Here is a 6,304-nt window from a genome sequence, read left to right on the forward strand (position 1 = left end):
GTGTGTGTGTGTGTGTGTGTGTGTGTGTGTGTGTGTGTGTGTGTGTGAGGAAGTCCGAGAAAGTCTACGAACACATCTGGATTCAGCCTAGCTAAAACCCTCCATCTTTCAGGCTGAACACTGCAGAGGTTTTTTTCCGCCTCTGCAGATAAGATTTTGTAAATCATCCTGCTCCATAACCCAGTCCTCACCCTTCCTGGCACGGCGCGTATCCAGAAGCAGCAGGAGGGGCTTCGACACCGGTGGGGGCCCCCCTGCCCAGAGCAGCAGTCAGCCGGCAGCCCGGTTTCTTTGAGGTCTGGCCCACTTTCTTCCGGCTCGTCGGTGGGGCTGATCCCTGCGTGCCCAGGCTGTGGCACAGGCCGGCCCCTCTCCGAACCGCACCTCGCTTGCCTCATCTGCCAAATGGGTATGTCATGGCTCCTGGCTCCCCAGGGGATGTGAGTCGGGAACAGGACAATTCCCTTAGAGCTTAACTCGCGGCCTGTGGCATAAAGGGTCCTCCTGAATGCACGACAGCAGCTGTCAAGGAGGCCCGGGAGCCGTCATTACTAAGGTTTTGACTACACAATTCAACTTCATCTTGAATTGGGCTTAAAGGTATCTTGCGGGCAAAGTTCGTCTCTCCCCAGAGGAATCCTCCCTTGGCCCTGGACTTGGTGTCTAACACACAGGAGGCATGGAGAGGAAGGGGGGTCTTTGGTTCTCCCGAATTTCAGCAGCTTCCTGTTTTACCTGCAGTGGTCTCCCCCACTTGTTAATTCTCGGTCTGCCCGGACCTGCCGTCCCCTGAGCGCTCGCTCCGTGCCGGGCGCAGACGCTGAAATGTGGGGAACCACAGAGATGTGGTTCTTGCCTTCGGATGGAAACCAGCCAGATGGCCCCAAACGCCAGGCTTACGGGGCTCGAGGCGTTTGTTGTGGTCTGAGATGCATTGGTTTAAAGGCTTCTGGGCCCCAGCCAGGCGGCCCCAAGAGGCAGACCCCTCCACCCTGCCTCCCTTATCCTCCCCAGGGGAGGCCCTCCCCTGGGACCCTCTGCCCAGGGCCCAGAGGAGGTCACCTGCTCCTTGTCGCTCTCGGTCAGCCCAGGCTCTGCCTTGACCTTGCTTGCCAACCTTGAGTCTCTGCAGCCTTTTTCCTGATGCCCAGAATGGTGCCCGACACGCGGCAGCTTGTGGAGGGGAGGGGCCTCCAAATGGGAGGTCCGGGGAGCTGGCAGCTGAAGCCTCTGCCACCTGGGGCGGAGAAGGGGACCCTCGTTCACGGTCAGGAGCCTGGGGCGATGCTGGGTGTCACCATGACCCTCTGGCTTTGGGAAGCGTCCCTTCGCGTAAGATGAGGAATATTCTCTGATGATCACTCCCCGCACTCAGTGCCGCTCAGCCAGAGGGGGCAAGACATCGCCGTGGGCGGGGGCGGTATCTGGTACCCAGTTTGGGACACATAAGGGGGTGGGGGTAGAAGGCCTCTGGGACCAGATGTGCGGGTGTTCTAGCTCCTGTCTCCTGCAAGCTTTCTCCCAGAGTTTTCCTTTCCTCCCGGGGAGGACGGGCATCACAGAGGCCCCAGAGTTGGATTCACGGCCATGTGAAGGGTTTAGCCCGGTACCTGCTTCTGAGGGGACCCTTGAAACTTCTGGTGGCACTTGGTCCTGGGGTCCTCTGTCTTCTAGAACAGGACACGCCGAGTGGGGGGTCTGCAGCCTGCCCCCTTGTTGTGCAGAGAGAAGCAGAAGAAACCAGGGAAGGACGGGACTTGCAGGGGGTCCCAGAGCCCAGGCCGCCTCCTCACACCTGTTCTGGCACTTTCTTTTTTTTTTTTTCTTTAATTTTCTTAACGTTTATTCATTTGTGAGAGAGAGAGAAATGGAGTGTAGCTGGGGGAGGGGCAGAGAGAGAGGGAGACACAGAATCCGAAGCAGGCTCCAGGCCCCGAGCTGTCAGCACAGAGCCCGATGCGGGGCTCGAACTCGTGAACCGTGAGATCGTGACCTGAGCTGAAGTCAGACGCTTAACCGACTGAGCCACCCAGGCGCCCCCCTGAAAACATTGTTTTTTAGTGGTGTACCATGTGAATGCAACATTTCATTTGATCCCCGGCCATTGGACAGTTAGGTTCCTTCCTCCCTCCCTCCCTCCCTCCCTCCCTTCGTCCCTTCCTTCCCTCCTTTTGCCAACATCAACAGTGCTGTGATGAACATTCTTGTACTAAATCTTTGTAAGAAGAGCTTTGCAATAAATTTTGCACCAACTCTTCCTGAACTTAATGCCCCAGAATGAAGCTGTGGCATTAAAGCCTGGGGACATCTTACAAGGCTTCTGATGGAAAAACTGTTAAATCACTCTGCGGAGAGTACGTTCCCATTTACATTTGCAGGAAACATGGACGAGAGGGTGCCGGTTCGCTTGCATTCTTGCCAGCACTGAGCCTCGCTGCTTTTCTGGATGATTGCTGATTTTGTGGGGGAAGGAAGGAGTGGCTCGCTGTTTCAGTGTTCATTCCCTTGATTAGGGGAGGGGCAGAGAGAAAGAGGGGGACGGAGGATCCGAAGCAGGCTCCGTGCTGACCCCGCGCAGAGCCCGACGCGGGGCTCGAACTCACAAACCGTAAGATCGTGACCCGAGCCCAAGTCGGGCGCTTAACCCACGGAGCCCCCAAGGCGCCCTTGATTACCGTTCGATAGAATTCTAGAATCTCTGAGCTAGAGGGCACTTTGGGGTCATGTAGTCCGGTGCCCTTTTTTACAAATGGAAAACCCTAGTCTCAGAGAGGCGAGGTGTCTTTCCCAAGGTTATGTGGCAAATACCAGGCAGAAACCCAGGACGGCTGGGGGCGCCTCCCACTGTACCATCATGGGGTGGCTGTTGGGGTTGAGATGGTGAGGTCTTGCTTTTTTCTGAGATGGTTCGTCTTGTCCTAAATATCTCTTACTCTCGGGTACGGAGAAAACCGGCATCCATTAAAAAGAGCATCCTTTTTACTGGCATCGTGAGATGAAATGCTTCGCACGTCCTGGGTGTGGTCTATTTACCAGGGCACAGAACCTCATAAATTAATGTGCCAGGTTTCCAGGTAGCTTGAAATCGGGGTCAGATTCCCGGCTGAGGGCAGGACAGCAGCGTGTTGAGGGCTTGTGGGCCAGCTTGCTGTCTTGTGGCCGTGGCCGTCCAGCCCCTGACCCCTCTGAGTTCTGGGTGTGCGTCTGGTGTGTCACACGGGGATGGACCGCAGGCTTCTTCCCAGCAGGAAGACACAGGGAGCGGCATGTAGTAAGTGCTCAGTAAATACTGTCACAGGAAAGAGGCCGCATAGCTGTTGGTGTCAGGGGACCGCGGTCCTCGGCCCCTCCCCTGGGCGGTCACAAGCCCTCTGCTAAATTGGGAGGGAGTGGCCAATAGGAGGGCTTCTGGATTTGGCCTCGCTGGCTGGTGGCAGGATCATTCTGAGTCGGGGAGGGAAGGCCTGCTCGGAGACGCTGGCCTTTCGATCCCTTGCATGGACGTGGCCTTGGAGGGCCGGAGAGACACCTGCCTGGGCTCCAGTCCCAGAACCCTCGCAGCCTGGACAGTGACTGTGGAGTCACCAGCGCCCCCTGGGACTCAGTTTCCCCTTCTGTGCAATGTTCACATTGCCGGCTGGCGAGACTGCTGTGGGGCGGCTACACCGGGGCCCCCCGGGGATGGAGCGCGCCCCGTGTCTGCCTCTGGTGTCTCCCTGGGAGAATGCGCTGTCGCGGCCACAGGCACAGTTCTTAGTTTCTCGTGCCTTGGTTTTCCCATCTGCGGGTTGGGTCCGCTGTGGGTGAGGTTAGGAATAGCGGAGGCGTGAATTTGGTGGCTCATCAGCGAGGGGGGAGGACCCGTAATCAACAACGCACGAGGATCAGCGGCCGTCTCTGCAGTAGGTTCGTGTGAGGGACAGGGGGGGGGGGGGGTTCAGGGCTCCCATGTGCCCATCACCAGTTCCTCCCACGAGTCCCTGGGGCGGGAGGGAGGGGGTCCTGGCTTACAGATGAGAAACCGAGGCTCACAGGGGATCGGGGTTGGCCCCAGGCCGCCCGTCCGCCGAGTGAGGCAGGTGGCCCTTGATCCCGGGCCAAGCGCGGGCCCTCGTGGACGGGGGGGGGTGCCGCGAAGCTGCCGTGGCCGCGTGTGCGGGCGATCGTGAGCAAGCGTGGGCGCCTGGTGTGGGTGTGCGGCGGGGCGGGGGCTGGGATCACATGCGCCAGCCCCGGTCCCAGTGGGCGTGCTCTGGGTGTGAGTGACGGGGTCGCGGTGCGTGTCAGGAGTGGGCGGGCCGGCTCGTCTGGGCCCGCGCGTGTGCATGCTGGTGTGCGTGAGGGCAGCTCCGTGCAGGTCGTAGATGTGGATGTGCGCCGGCGGTGGGGGCAGCCTGGGAGCCTGAGTCACAAGCTGATTGCGCAGTTGCCGGCCCTGGGACCCGGTGACCTGGCTGTCCCTTCTCGGCCTCCTTCTGCCCTCACCACCGTGGTCTGTGGGGGCCCGTCTGTCCTGGGGCAGTGGGGGGGGGGGGGACGTGAGAAGAATAACAAAGGTGACATCCCCCGTTTACCAAGGGAGCATGCGGTGCCCTGAATCCCGAGTACAGATTTATCCCCGCTGTGGTGTCACCGCGACCCGGGGAGGAGCGACTGTTGTGCCCACTTTACAGGTGAAGAAAGAGAGGCCCGGGCAGATTCAGAGACATGCCCAGGGCCTCCCCGCCGGCCAGTGGCCAAACTGGGGCTCAGGCTCGGCTCTTCTTCTGACGAAACAATGCCCCCCTACCACGTGCCTGCCTCCCATGGTCTCTGTGAGCCTTATGACCTTGGAGCTGCTGAGGAGGGTGGTGAACACCCCAGCACTGGAGGCATTCAAGCAGCTATTGGACATCAGATGCTGGCCGGGCATCCCAGATTCCCGGGCCGGATGTGAGCTTGGACAGCAGGTGGGATCCTTCTGGTTCCGTAGCCTGTTTCGCCTCCTGCAAGGGATGTGGGGCAGCCTCAGCCTTGGCTGCCTCTGGGAGTCGGGCCTCTCTCTCAGCCTCTGCCCATCCCAGCGGAGGCTCTGGTGCTCGCTAGGTGCTCAGCGCTGTGCTCGCCTCACCGAGTCCTCCCGGCCCGTGAGCTCAGGAGCGGTGTGTCCCCTGATGCGGTGTTGGCCCCATCCCTGCTCCCTGGGAGCCTGCAGGCTGGGGCCGGGAAGCAAGAGGCTGCCCAAGGATACGGCCGGCCGTGGAGACCAGTGGTACCCCTGGAGCGCCCCCAGCTGTCCTGACCTGCCAGTGCCTGGTGTGGCCTGGGTACCTCAAGAAAGGTCTGTTGGACAAAGGAGGAGACCACAGGTGCCGTGTGAGGCTCGGGGACCTAGCAACAGAGGGGACCTCAGAGGCCCGAGGTCTGGTAAGCTCGTTGAAGGTTGGGACAATGTGCGGTGGATTTGTTTTTGTGCAGTGCCCAGCCTGGAGCCACGCACAGGGCAGGCCTGTGAACACCTCTGCGTAAGGCTTTGGGCTTCCCAGAGTGTCCATGTGTTGCTTTGTTTCGGTCGTCCCCCGGCCAGGGTGGGACCTGACTGTGCTCCTGACCCACAATCAGACGAGGCCCGGGGAGCCTCCAAGGGAGTCGGGGTCTGGGGTCCTGGTTCCAGCCAGACTTGCTGTGGCTTTTGGCTACCCCCTCAGGGTCTCCATTTCTCCAGCGTCCTGCTGTCTGTGTGATGGGATGTCACCTTTTCTTTTTTTTTTCTTTTAATCTTTTAAAATGTTTATTCCATTTTTGAGAGACAGAGTGCATCCGGGGGAGGGGCAGAGAGAGAGAGGGAGACACAGAATCCGAAGCGGGCTCCGGGCTCCGAGCCGTCAGCACAGAGCCCGACGCGGGGCTCGAACCCACGGACCGTGAGATCATGACCTGAGCCGAAGTCGGACGCTTGACCCACTGAGCCACCCGGATGCCCCTGGATGTCACCTTTTCTTAGCCCAAGGGTGTCCTGACAGGGCCACCTAGGGGGCGGTACTCCCCAGGTTGGGGGTGCCCAGAAAGGGGTGCAGGGCAGCTAGTGGCTGTAGCACTCCTGGTCTCATGCGGTGGCACCGGGAAGCTGGCGGGGCGTCCAGGCCACCAGGCCACCGTGCTCTGGATTCCCTGGCAGGGGAGAAGGAGGAGGGCGGGAGGAATGTGGCTTTGAGGAATGTTTAACCCAAAGCAGAAATAGCACTCTGCTTTTTTTATTTCAGGCTTGGGTTTTCAGCTAGGAAGTGGGCTCAGAGTGCGCCTCTCTCTCTCTCTCTCTCTCTCT

The sequence above is a fragment of the Herpailurus yagouaroundi genome, unplaced genomic scaffold (genome assembly GCF_014898765.1).
Source record: "Herpailurus yagouaroundi ecotype Mexico unplaced genomic scaffold, PumYag 160, whole genome shotgun sequence".
In the NCBI taxonomy this organism is placed as follows: domain Eukaryota; kingdom Metazoa; phylum Chordata; class Mammalia; order Carnivora; family Felidae; genus Herpailurus; species Herpailurus yagouaroundi.